We start from the raw sequence: 14,427 nt of genomic DNA, 5'->3' as shown, positions 1-14,427 counted from the left end.
CTGGCTGCTGCACTATGTCATGTGTTACAGCGGGCTCTACGCTCTAACCTGAGGCTGGCTGCTGCACTATGTCATGTGTTTCAGCGGGCTCTACTCTGAGGCTGGCTGCTACACTATGTCATGTACCCTCCGCTCTCATGTCATGTCAGAGTAACCCACGCTGGACGCAGTATCCTACAGAATGTTCAATGTAGTAGCATTTCTGTCTGTCTGCATGTCTGTGATGCTGTTTGTCTAGCCCGGCCCTGAATTGGACGGTGTTAATTGGCTGTGCAGGGACATTGAGAGGAAGTGTGTCGGGAGGGGGGGGGGCTTTTTGTTCCCCTCTCTCCCCCGGCCCGTTCCATGTCCGAGGTTGGTCATTTACACTGAGCACGTCTGCATCCCAAATGGCACTTTGTAGGGAATAGGGTGTCATTTGGGACGCGAGCAGAAACACAGCTGTAGTCGTCCCCACATCAATGTCCTTGTAGAAAATACCCATTTACCTCCTGGAGTTAGTTGGCTGAGTGCTGGTTTAGATTGGCCTGTCTTAGTGGATTGTCCGTCACTGGGTCCTGGTGCTGAGGCTTGTGTGTTCTGTGTTGTGTCGTGTGTGTGCTGCAGTTTCAGGACGCTGCAGGGTGAAAGAGAAGACATTGGTTGCATTTGAGAGGTTTATTATCCTCCTCTCTTCTCCTCCTGCTGCACTCACACACGCACTCACACACGCACTCACACACGCACTCACACACGCACGCACTCACACACGCACGCACGCACGCACGCACTCACACACGCACTCACACACGCACTCACACACGCACTCACACACGCACTCACACACGCACTCACACACGCACTCACACGCGCACGCACTCACGCACGCACGCACACACGCACACACGCACGCACTCACACACGCACGCACGCACTCACTCACATACGCACGCACTCACACACGCACGCACTCACACACGCACGCACGCACGCACTCACTCACATACTCACACACGCACGCACTCACTCACTCACACACGCACGCACTCACACATGCACGCACGCACGCACTCACACACTCACACACGCACGCACACACGCACTCACTCACATACTCACGCACGCACGCACGCACTCACTCACTCACACACTCGCACACGCACGCACGCACTCACACGCACGCACGCACGCACTCACACATGCACGCACTCACACACTCACACACGCACGAACGCACGCACTCACTCACATACTCACACACGCACGCACGCACTCACTCACACACTCACACACGCACACACGCACTCACACATGCACGCACGCACGCACTCACTCACACACTCGCACACGCACGCACGCACTCACACATGCACGCACGCACGCACTCACTCACACACTCACACACGCACGCACCTACTCACACATGCACGCACGCACTCACACACTCACACACGCACGCACACACTCACTCACATACTCACACACGCATGCACACACGCACTCACTCACACACTCGCACACGCACGCACGCACTCACACACGCACGCACGCACTCACACACGCACGCACGCACGCACTCACTCACATACTCACACACTCACACACGCACGCACGCACTCACTCACACACTCACGCACGCACGCACACACTCACACACTCAAACACGCACGCACATACGCACACACTCACACACTCACTCACACACACACACACACACACACTCACCAATACATGCACAAAACTCAATCCTCTTGTGAAATGAAAATAGAAGCCTATTGTTTGTGTGGGTGTTTCCATCTTATGGTTTTCCCAATATGCTAAGTGTCAAGTTGCAGATGCACCCCCTCCTTTATATTACACCATATATAATGATATTACTATGAATGGTTATAATGAAACTGGTCCATACATTATTCATGTAATATTCTCCCCAAAATGTGGCTAGACTAGAGTCTGTAAGCCTGGTTCAGGCAAAGTTAAAGAAACACTCCACCCAAAAAACTATCTTTTAGTATTTGTTGCATTAGTACATTGTTGATATAGTCCCAGAATGTTTTGCATGTCCGCAATCAAGTTTTCAAGACATATTTTGAAATGCAGACCTTTCAGAATGCAGAAACCCAAATGGAGTAGAAGATTAGCTGAAATCCAAAGTCTCTTTCTGCTTTTTTAAAATGTAGTTATTTTACCCCCATCATCCTCTCCCTCTTCTCACTGACTCTCTCCCTCTCTCCGTTTCCCATCAGTTTGATGAATGACAGATTATTCTACAAGGAGATGAGATTCTCTCTCTCTCTCTCTCTCTCTCTCTCTCTCTCTCTCTCTCTCTCTCTCTCTCTCTCTCTCTCTCTCTCTCTCTCTCTCTCTCTCTCTCTCTCTCTCTCTCTCTCTCTCTCTCACAGTTCACCATGCCTTCTTTCCTCTCCCTCTTCTCTCTCTCTCTCTCTCTCTCTCTCTCTCTCTCTCTCACGGTTCACCATGCTTTCTTTCCTCTCTCTCTCTCTCTCTCACGGTTCACCATGCTTTCTTTCCTCTCTCTCTCTCTCTCTCTCCTCTCTCTCTCTCTCTCTCTCTCTCTCTCTCTCTCTCTCTCTCTCTCTCTCTCTCTCTCTCTCTCTCTCTCTCTCTCTCTCTCTCTCTCTCTCTCTCCCTCTCTTTCTCTCTCATGATTCACCATGCCTTCTTTCCTCTCCCTCTTCTCTCTGACTCTCTCTCTCTCTCTCACGGTTCACCATGCCTTCTTTCCTCTCCCTCTTCTCTCTGACTCTCTCTCTCTCTCTCTCTCACGGTTCATCATGCTTTCTTTCCTCTCCCTCTTCTCTCTGACTCTCTCTCTCACTCACGGTTCACCATTTCTCCTTTCCTCTCCCTCTCCTCTCTGACTCTCTCTCTCTCTCTGTCACAGTTCACCATGCATTCTTTCCTCTCCCTCTTCTCTCTCTCTCTCTCTCTCTCACGGTTCACCATGCCTTCCACCCTCTCCCTCTCCTCTCTGACTCTCTCTCTCTCTCTCTCTCTCTCTCTCTCTCTCTCTCTCTCTCTCTCTCTCTCTCTCTCTCTCTCTCTCTCTCTCTCACGGTTCACCATGCCTACTTTCCTCTCCCTCTTCTCTCTGACTCTCTCTCTCTCTCTCTCTCTCTCTCTCTCACGGTTCACCATGCCTTCCACCCTCTCCCTCTCCTCTCTGACTCTCTCTCTCTCTCTCTCTCTCTCTCTCTCTCTCTCTCTCTCTCTCTCTCTCTCTCTCTCTCTCTCTCTCTCTCACGGTTCACCATGCCTTCCACCCTCTCCCTCTCCTCTCTGACTCTCTCTCTCTCTCTCTCTCTCTCTCTCTCTCTCTCTCTCTCTCTCTCTCTCTCTCTCTCTCTCTCTCTCTCTCTCTCACGGTTCACCATGCCTACTTTCCTCTCCCTCTTCTCTCTGACTCTCTCTCTCACGGTTCACCATGCCTTCTTTCCTCTCCCTCTTCTCTCTGACTCTCTCTCTCTCTCTCTCTCTCACGGTTCACCATGCTTTCTTTCCTCTCCCTCTTCTCTCTGACTCTCTCTGACTCTCTCCATTTATTTCTCTCTGCTTTTGTCTTGTGATTTATCCATCGCTTGTTTTTTTCCTTCATTTTCTTTCTATATTTATTTCCATTGCAGGATTTGAAGCCGATTGTTCAATTGAACTGCAGCATAGAAATTCTTGGCTGCCTCTCGATTTTATTTTTCTTCATGAAGTGACAGAGGCAGGGGGTGGGGGTGGGGGCTGGTTTTGGGCATTGATGTGATGGGGGATTGAGGAGGGGAGAGGGGGGGGGGTGTTTACTTTAGAGGTCGGCCCTCTGGTGTGCACCTGAAAATTGGTTTTGTGAGCAGAAAGAGTCAAGCCAGTTCTCGTTAAGTCCTCTCCCCAAAACAGAATTGAGATTCCGAGTCTGGTTTATCTGGACGGACAGACGGTCGGAGGAGTGAGAGCAGGAGGGGGGGATGGAGGGAGGGAGGGGGGGATGGAGGGATGGAGAGGTGTAACATGTAATTGAGCCCTTTGAAGGTCAGCGTCCTTTTGTTCCTGTTTTTCTTTTTTAATATATTTATTTATTTTAAATTCTTTCCCAGTTTCACCTCGCTCACAAAATGGCTTCGCTCACCTTGCTCCGCCACTGTGAGAAGGAATCCTTGTGATCAGCTATAAGGACTAAATGAATTATGTATCAAACCTAAAATGGCGTCCTGGCTGTCTCTGTTCTCTTTCTCTTTTTCTCGCTCTCTCTGTCTGTCTGTGGGGTAGAATACTATATGTGGAATGAGATCTATGGAGTCTGGTGGTTGGTTCTGTTCCAGCATATTCACATGTGATGAAAGTCATGCAGTAAGAGAGAGCGAGTGGTCTTTTTAATGAGAGTCTAGTGACAGTGACAGTGGAGGGCCTGTGTCACTGTGTCATTGTCGGGACCTCGAACGTTCAGGCAGCTTCACAGAAACTATAGAAGCTCCAGTCTAGAGCGCCCAGTTCAATTGTATGTAGTTGTTGCAATATTTTGTGAGTGGTCAACATATACTATCATCCAAAATGGACAAGTTGAATTAGTTTGCCATATTAAATGATTTTATAATGTGCTAATGTGGACAATTTGTTTTACTGCCTTACACAAACTTGCATTTACAATTGAGTGATTTTGACCTCAGATTGTTGATGTTAATATAACAGTTTATGGTCATCAAGATAAAACTAAATACATTTCTTTAAACAGATAACAATACTGAACAAATATATAAACACAACATGTAAAGTGTTGGTGCCATGTTTCATGAGCTGAAATAATAAGATCCCATATCTTTTCCATTCGCACAAAAAGCTTATTTCTCTCACATTTTGTGCACAAATGTAACATCCTTGTTAGTGAGCATTTCTCCTTTACCAAGATAATCCATCCACCTGACAGGTGTGGCATATCAAGAAGCTGATTAAACAGCATGATCATTACACAGGTGCACCTTGTGCCGGGGACCATACACGGCTACTCTAAAATGTGCAGTTCTATCACAAAACAATGCCACAGATGTCTCAAGTTTTGAGGGAGCGTGCAATTGACATGCTGACTGCCGGAATGTCCACCAGAGGTGTTGCCAGATAATTGAATGTTCATTTCTCTACCATAATTTGTAAGTCGCTCTGGATAAGAGCGTCTGCTAAATGACTTAAATGTAAATGTAATGTAAATAAGCCGCATCCAATGTCATTTTAGAAAATTTGGCAGTACATCCAACCGGCCTGACAACCGCAGTCCACGTGTAATCACGCCATCCCAGGACCTCCACATCCGGCTTCTTCACCTGCGGGATCATCTGAGACCAGCCACCTGGACAGTTGATGAAGCTAAAGAGTATTTCTGTCTATAATAAAGTCCTTTTGTAGGGAAAAACTCATTTTGATTGGCTGCACTCCTGCCCAGTCATGTGAAATCCATAGATTAGGGCCTAATGAATTTATTCCAATTGACTGATTTCCTCATACGAACTGTAACTCAGTAAAATCTTTGAAATTGTTGCATGTTGCGTTTTATGTTTTTGTTCAGTATATATTTGGTTTGGTACCATTGATTAACTCGTCCACCTGTCCATCTCTTTATAAAATCCGCCGGCCACAAACAAATACGTGGATTTGACATTCAAGCGATCACTCAAAGAGTCTATTTAGACCCATGGAGAGATGATTCAGTGAGATTTTCCAGTCCAAAAAGTGTTGTATTTCCCTCTGTGTATTGGCCAGCTACTGTAAACATTGTCCCACAAGGAAGTGAGTTGATAAAAACGGGTTCACATCCATCGACAGGTATATCTAGTATACCCAGAGCACAAATGACACATGTAGTGGCAGTGAATTGTCCCAGTACCATTGATTTCCATACAATATTGACGTGAGTGATTCATCTGCGCAGTGATTACAGTAGAACAAGCTAATTTTAGTCTGGAATGACCGCTTGGTAAATTTGATGCGTGAGAAGGTAAGGTACTAATTTAGCAATTTACAAGTTATCTGAACAAGTGTGTGTGTGTGTGTGTGTGTGTGTGTGTGTGTGTGTGTGTGTGTGTGTGTGTGTGTGTGTGTGTGTGTGTGTGTGTGTGTGTGTGTGTGTGTGTGTGTGTGTGTGTGTGTGTGTGTGTGTGTGTGTGTGTGTGTGGGGAGTAATTGTATGTATGTATTAGTCTTGAACATATCACAACTTTTTTCAGCATATTGATTATGAATTTATTTTGACTTTTAAAACTGCAGTTTTGACACTTGGAATTGGAAGTTTACATACACCTTTACATACAGCCAAAGACATTTAAACTCAGTTTTTCACAATTCCTGACATGTAATCCTAGTAAAAATTCCCTGTCTTAGGTCAGTTAGGATCACCACTTTATTTTAAGAATGTGAAATGTCAGAATAATAATAGAGATAATGATTTATTTCAGCTTTTATTTCTTTCATCACATTCCCAGTGGGTCAGAAGTTTACATACAATCAATTAGTATTTGGTAGCATTGCTTTTAAATGGTTTAACTTAGGTCAAATGTTTCAGGTAGCCTTCCACAAGCTTCCCACAATAAGTTGGGTGAATTTTGGCCCATTCCTCCTGACAGCGCTGGTGTAACTGAGTCAGGTTTGCAGGCTTCCTTGCTCACACACACTTTTAAGTTCTGCCCACACATTTTCTATGGGATTGAGGTCAGGTATTACTGATGGCCACTCCAATACCTTGACTTTGTTGTCCTTAAGCCATTTTGCCACAACTTTGGAAGTATGCTTGGGGTTATTGTCCATTTGGAAGACCCATTTGCGACCAAGCTTTAACTTCCTGACTGATGTCTTGAGATGTTGCTTCAATATATCCATGTACTTTTCCTACTTCATGATGCCATCTATTTTGTGAAGTGCACCAGTCCCTCCTGCAGCAAAGCACCCCCACAACATGATGCTGCCACCCCCGTGTTTCACGGTTGGGATGGTGTTCTTTGGCTTCCAAGCATCCCCCTTTTCCTCCAAACATAACGATGGTCATTATGGCCAAACAGTTCTATTTTTGTTTCCTCAGACCAGAGGACATTTCTCAAAAAAGTACCATCTTTATCCCCATGTGCAGTTGCAAACCGTAGTCTGGCTTTTTTATGGCGATTTTGGAGCAGTGGCTTCTTCCCTGCTGAGCGGCCTTTCAGGTTATGTCGATATAGGACTCGTTTTACTGTGGATATAGATACTTTTGTACCTGTTTCCTCCAGCATCTTCACAAGGTCCTTTGCTGTTGTTCTGGAATTGATTTGCACTTTTTGCACCAAAGTACGTTCATCTCTAGGACACAGAACGCGTCTCCTTCCTGAGCGGTATGACGGCTGCGTGGTCCCATGGTGTTTATACTTGCGTACTATTGTTTCTACAGATGAACGTGGTACCTTCAGGCGTTTGGAAATTGCTCCCAAGGATGAACCAGACTTGTGGAGGTCTACATTTTTCTTCTGAGGTCTTGGCTGATTTCTTTAAATTATCCCATGATGTCAAGCAAAGAGGCACTGAGTTTGAAGGTAGGCCTTGAAATACATGCACAGTTAAACCTCCAATTGACTCAAATTATGTCAATTAGCGTATCAGAAGCTTCTAAAGCCATGACATGATTTTCTGGAATTTTCCAAGCTGTTTAAAGGCACAGTCAACTTAGTGTATGTAAACTTCTGACCCACTGGAATTGTGATACAGTGAATTATAAGTGAAATAATCTGTCTGTAAACAATTGTTGGAAAAAATTACTTGTATCATGCACAAAGTAGATGTCCTAACCGACTTGCCAAAACTATAGTTTGTTAACAAGAAATGTGTGGAGTGGTTGAAAAACAAGTTTTAATGACTCCAACCTAAGTGTATGTAAACTTCCCACTTCAACTGTATAAAAAACAGGAAGCAGCAACAGTATAATTTTCAACTAATGTTTGAGGAATCTATAATCGTACTTTTAACATTTTTTTCCGACATTAATCAACTTAATCAGGTAAAAACTACTGAATGAACCCAAAAACTTGCTCTGATTTATTGATTTTGATGCTATAAGTGAAATACTGAAAAATGAGTTTGTCCTGGCTAGTCATTGTGTCCGTACTGTAGCAGACAGGTACAGGACATGGTAGCCTATAGAGGAGACTGAGTAGTGATGCAGACTGAGAGAGGACATGGGTGGTGGGGGCAGGGCAGTACCGTCAGGAACATACAAAACACACCACCTGAACACACTACATGATCAGCATAGGCAGTCCCAGTTGCTCAGTCCTTTGCTTGCTGTAAACGGGTCTGGGACTTTGTCTACCAGATTGCCCCACCTTGGTAAGGAATGCCTCTTATTAGAGCGAAGACCATTCTGGGCTTTACCAAGTTACTTCCTCAACCTCGACCACCACCTTTAGCTGTAATTCTGGTCTGGTTTCCTCCTGAACTTTCCACATGCTGGTACCAGTGCTGGTACAGTAGCTTCCTACATAGCCAGACCAGCTCACGCTGCCTGCCGCCCCGCCACTGCACTGCCTCCTCTACTGCAACAAAGCAGGAAGAGAAAACGGCTGTTGCCTAGCAATTCGGTTGCTATAGTGACAGGCCGGGTTCCCTCCTAAAGAGTATGTTGTTATGTACATTGAGTAGGGAGGGGAAGAGGGGAGGGAGTGAAATTTGGCTTTGGAGGGGTTGAAACGGATGGGGGCAGAGGAGTTCATTAAATGCAACAGAAAGAAGAAAGCGAGAGAGAGAGAGTGAAAGAAGGAGAGTGAGAGTAAAGAATTCTCTTTATGATTTATCATATATATTACCCCAGACAGGGAGAAGGCAGGCTGATATTGCACTGCTTCATTTGGTATTCTGTATTAACAGAGGAGAGGCTTGCCGGGTTAGGATTGGATCCTCAGTCATTTGGCCATCTTAGAATAACCCCCCCATCCTGCTCATGAAAACATGTCTGTCTGTCGGAGCCTAGACACACACACACACAAACAAACAACCTATATCTTACTAGGATATCTTATATGTACTGTACTGTATACCTATGTTGCTGTCTAAATTCCAGCGTTTCCTCAGTATTGATTGGGCGGGTCAGACAATGGGACCTAACTGCGGCTAAGAGTCTGAGTTTAGGGGCTTTTTAAACAGGATTTTGCATTGTAGAATAATAGTGAAGACATCAAAACTATGACCAAAAAAGTGTTAAACAAATCAAAATATATCTTATATTTGAGATTCTTCAAAGTAGCCACCCTTTGCCTTGATGATAGCTTTGCACACTCTTGGCATTCTCTCAACCAGCTTCACCTGGCATGCTTTTCCAACAGTCTTGAAGGAGTTCCCACATATGCTGAGCACTTGTTGACTGCTTTTCTTTCACTCTGCGGTCCAACTCACCCAAAACCATCTCAATTGAGTTGAGGTCGGGTGATTGTGGAGGCCAGGTCAACCGATGCAGCACTCTATCACTCTCCTTCTTGGTCAAACAGCCCTTACACAGTCTGGAGGTGTGTTTTGGGTCATTGTCCTGTTGAAAAACAAATGATAGTCCCACTAAGCACAAACCAGATGGGATGGCGTATCACTGTAGAATGCTATGGTAGTCATGCTGGTTAAGTGTGCCTTGAATTCTAAATAAATCACTGATAGTGTCACCAGCAAAGCACACATCATATAATCACACCACCTCCTCCATGCTTCACGGTGGTAACCACACATGCAGAAAATAGGTCAAATAAAGAAACACCCTTGAATGAGAAGGTGTGTACAAACTTTTGACTGGTACTGCGTATATATATAAATAAATACATGTGTATGTACTGTTTGTGTATTTGCTACAGACAGAGTGAGCCTCTTATGCTGCCAATTTATTTAAAATAAAATAAAATTGACCCTTTATTTAACTTGGCAAGTCAGTTAAGAACAAATTCTTATCTACAATGACAGCCTAGGAACGGTGGGTTAACTGCCTTGTTCAGGGGCAGAACGACAGATTTTTACCTTGTCATCTCAGGGATTCGATCTTGCAACCTTTCGGTTACTAGTCCAACGCTCTAACCACTAGGCTACCTGCCGCCCCATAGTGTGCGCAGGTCAGTGTGATTACAGTGCAGCCAAAGATCAAGTTTTATTATGCACCAAAATCTCCACCGTCCTCTCGCTTTGCAATGTCATTCTGTTTCAGACCCACAATGCACTGGGACTTACGCAACCTACTGACTGGACAGGGAAGAGAAACGAGCATGTTATTGCATTGCGTCTTGCTGGTGTGTTTGTGTGTGCGTGCATGTGTGTTTAATAGCGAGGAAGAGATAGGGAATGGGAAAAGGAGGTGGAGACAGATGGTGTAGGTATTTGTGTGACAATAGACGATTGCAGGGGGGGGGGATCTAATTTCCTCTGTGAAAGAGAGAAGCACAGACAGGATGAGAAAGAGGAAACGTTCCTCATGAGATATCTCATCTGTGACTGACACGGTTCGTCTGACTGACTCGGTCTCTCTCCCTGCATAATACTGGATCCATTGTCTGTGTGTGTGTGTGTGTGTGTGTGTGTGTGTGTGTGTGTGTGTGTGTGTGTGTGTGTGTGTGTGTGTGTGTGTGTGTGTGTGTGTGTGTGTGTGTGTGTGTGTGTGTGTGTGTGTGTGTGTGTGTGTGTGTGTGTGTGTGTGTGTGTGTGTGTGTGTGTGTGTCTGTGTGTCTGTGTGTCTGTGTGTGTGTTAGCGCCACAGTTATGGATGAAGATCATCATGAATATAAAGGAACCGTCATAACATTTCTTTCTTTTTAACTGCTTGCTGAAGACTGGACGGCCATTTCTGCTGTAACATGGACTACAACGTGATGAAACTTTGTTGCTCCTTGCTGAAATAAGCGAGGTGTTGTATCAAACAAGTCTTCGGTTGCCTAGGCAACGCCCTCCCAGCTCAAGCTTATATCATCAAATTCATGAAAACGTAGCCACTACACTACCGTTCAAAGGTTTGGGGTCACTTAGAAATGTCCTTGTTTTTGAAAGAAAAGCTCATTTTTTTGTCCATTTATAATAACATCAAATTGATCAGGAATACAGTGTAGACATTATTTATGTTGTAAATGACTGACTATTGTAGCTGGAAATGGCTGATTTTTTATGGAATATCTACATAGGTGTACAGAGGCCCATTATCAGCAACCATCACTCCTGTGTTCCAATGGCACTTTGTGTTAGCTAATCCAAGTATATCATTTTAAAAGGCTAATTGATCATTAGAAAACCCTTTTGCAATTGTTAGCACAGCTGAACACTGTTGTCCTGATTTAAAGAAGCAATAAAACTGTTCTTGTTCTGAGAAATGAAGGCTACTCCATGTGAGAAATTGCCAAGAAACTGAAGATCTTGTACAACGCTGTGTATTACTCCCTTCTCAGAACAGCGCAAATGAAATAGTGCCCGCAAAACACCAGTCTCAACGTCTACAGTGAAGAGGCGACTCCGAGTTCCTCTGTCCAATGTCTGTGTTCTTTTGCCCATTTTAATCTTTTCTTTTTATTGGCCAGTCTGAGATATGGCTTTTTCTTTGCAATTCTGCCTAGAAGGCCAGCATCCCGGAGTCGCCGCTTCACTGTGGACGTTGAGACTGGTGTTTTGAGGGTACTATTTAATGAAGCTGCCAGTTGAGGACTTGTGAGGCATTTGTTTCTGAAACTAGACACTCTAATGTACTTGTCCTCTTATTCAGTTGTGCACCGGGGCCTCCCACTCCTCTTTCTGTTCTGGTTAGAGCCAGTTTGCACTGTTCTGTGAGGGAGTAGTACACAGCATCGTACGAGATCTTCAGTTTCTTGGCAATTCTCCGCATGGAATAGCCTTCATTTCTCAGAACAAGAATAGACTGACGAGTTTCAGAAGAAAGTTATTTGTTTCTGGCCATTTTGAGCCTGTAATCTAACCCACAAATGCTGACGCTCCAGATACTCAACTGGTCTATAGAAGGCCCGTTTTTTTCTTCTTTAATCAGAACAACAGTGTTCAGCTGTGCTAACATAATTACAAAAGGGTTTTCTAATGATCAATTAGCCTTTTAAAATGATAAACTTGGATGAGCTAACACAACTTGCTATTGAAACACAGGAGTGATGGTTACTGATAATGGGCCTCTGCACAGCCATTTCCAGCTACAATAGTCATTTACAACATTAACAATGTCTATCTACACTGTATTTCTGATCAATTTGATGTTATTTTAATGAACAGAAAATGTGCTTTTCTTTCAAAAACAAGGTCATTTCTAAGTGACCCCAAACTTGAACTGTAGTATATATGGATAATTATATTCATACTCGTGTATTAATTTACTTCGACCTGATGCCTTTCATGAAGGTTTTTGATTGCGTTATTATTATTATTTTCTCAAAATCTAAAACCTTAATCGATGAATACAAATATAATTCTACGGGGTCTTAAATGACCCCATTTGCATGAATTTGATGCTATAAGCTCGACGCCGCTTTCATATGGTGTAGCAGAGGAGAGGAGAAAATGTGTGGAAAACAAAAACACTATAACTGTCATCCAAAATTCCATGACCGTCACAGCCCTAGTGTGTGTATGCATTGGATGAGAGCTGATACTGAAGGATGGATTGGGGGCAGAGGGACTCCCATTCGTCACGTTAAAGAGAGAGGGTGGGGGTTGGGAGTGGAACAAGCCTTTAAAAGTTATTATGCAAAGACATGCTGGCTATAAATCTTGTGTGTTTGTGCGCGCGTTTGTCTCGGTGTGCTTGTGCGTGTGTGCGTGTATTGTCTGTGAATGTGAGTGTATGGATACGTTATATTAGTGTGTATCTGTATGTGTGTCCTGGTGTGGTGCTCCCCTCATTAAGCAGCCTGGCGACAGGAGTGCAGAGTGTGTGTTTTCAACCTGATGCTTTGACACAGGAGCAGCCACGTCTTCACTTCCCCTCTCCTCTTCGTGTTCTGCCCTTCCTCTCTCCTCTTCCTCAGCATCTTCCTCTCCCATCTTCCTCCTCTTCATCTTCCTCTCCTCTTCCTCTCCCATCTTCCTCCTCTTCCTCCTCATCGTCCTCTCCTCTTTCTCCTCATCTTCCTCTCTCCTCTTCCTCCTCCTCTCCCCTTCCTCTCCCCTCTTCCTCATCATATTTCTCTCTCCTCTTCCTCCTCATCTTCCTCATCTTCCTCTCCCCTCTTCCTCTCCTCCTCCTCCTCCTCCTCTCTCCTCTTCCTCCTCCTCTCCCCTTCCTCTTCCTCTCCCCTCTTCCTCATCATATTTCTCTCTCCTCTTCCTCCTCATCTTCCTCTTCCTGTCCCCTCTTCCTCTCCTCCTCCTCCTCTCTCCTCTTCTGTTCTATTTGCTCCCCTGCCATGCTGGAATGTGTTTTGTGTTGTGGGGACGGCAGTGTGTAGGTGAGACTAGGAGCTGATCTGTGTCCCAGGATCATCACTGGTTAACCCTAGACTTGTAGGATTGCTTTAGTAAAACCCTGTTTTATTGTCAGTAGCAAAACCGCACTAACTAAGCTAAGCTATCTAATAGTTGGCCCTGTGTATGAGTTTCAGCTCAATGTGCTGTATGTTTGGATCTGTGTGAATAGGTTTATGTTCATTGTGCTGTATGTTTGGACCTGTGTGAAAAGGTTTATGTTCATTGTGCTGTATGTTTGGACCTGGGTGAAAAGGTTTATGTTCATTGTGCTGTATGTTTGGACCTGTGCGAATAGGTTTATGTTCATTGTGCTGTATGTTTGGACCTGTGTGAATAGGTTTATGTTCATTGTGCTGTATGTTTGGACCTGTGCGAAAAGGTTTATGTTCATTGTGCTGTATGTTTGGACCTGTGCGAATAGGTTTATGTTCATTGTGCTGTATGTTTGGACCTGTGCGAATAGGTTTATGTTCATTGTGCTGTATGTTTGGACCTGTGTGAATAGGTTTATGTTCATTGTGCTGTATGTTTGGACCTGTGTGAATAGGTTTATGTTCATTGTGCTGTATGTTTGGACCTGTGCGAAAAGGTTTATGTTCATTGTGCTGTATGTTTGGACCTGTGCGAATAGGTTTATGTTCATTGTGCTGTATGTTTGGACCTGTGATGAACCTGTGTGAAAAGGTTTATGTTCATTGTGCTGTATGTTTGGACCTGTGTGAATAGGTTTATGTTCATTGTGCTGTATGTTTGGACCTGTGCGAATAGGTTTATGTTCATTGTGCTGTATGTTTGGACCTGTGTGAATAGGTTTATGTTCATTGTGCTGTATGTTTGGACCTGTGTGAATAGGTTTATGTTCATTGTGCTGTATCTTTGGACCTGTTTGGTTTACCTGTGCGAATAGGTTTATGTTCATTGTGCTGTATGTTTGGACCTGTGCGAATAGGTTTATGTTCATTGTATGTTCAGAAAACAGAGTGAATAGACATGGGTGAGAGAGCAAAAGAAGGAATG

The 14,427-nt window shown here is 44.4% G+C and overlaps 1 protein-coding gene across 1 annotated transcript in view; it reads left to right on the top strand.

The window, feature by feature from the left end:
* The window catches only part of LOC124005746 (zinc finger protein neuro-d4-like), a 52,766-nt gene that overhangs the window by 28,153 nt on the left and 10,186 nt on the right, over positions 1–14,427 (top strand). The window lies entirely within an intron of this gene.

Source organism: Oncorhynchus gorbuscha, linkage group LG19 (genome assembly GCF_021184085.1).
Source record: "Oncorhynchus gorbuscha isolate QuinsamMale2020 ecotype Even-year linkage group LG19, OgorEven_v1.0, whole genome shotgun sequence".
In the NCBI taxonomy this organism is placed as follows: domain Eukaryota; kingdom Metazoa; phylum Chordata; class Actinopteri; order Salmoniformes; family Salmonidae; genus Oncorhynchus; species Oncorhynchus gorbuscha.
This window is presented reverse-complemented; position numbering and strand designations above follow the sequence as displayed.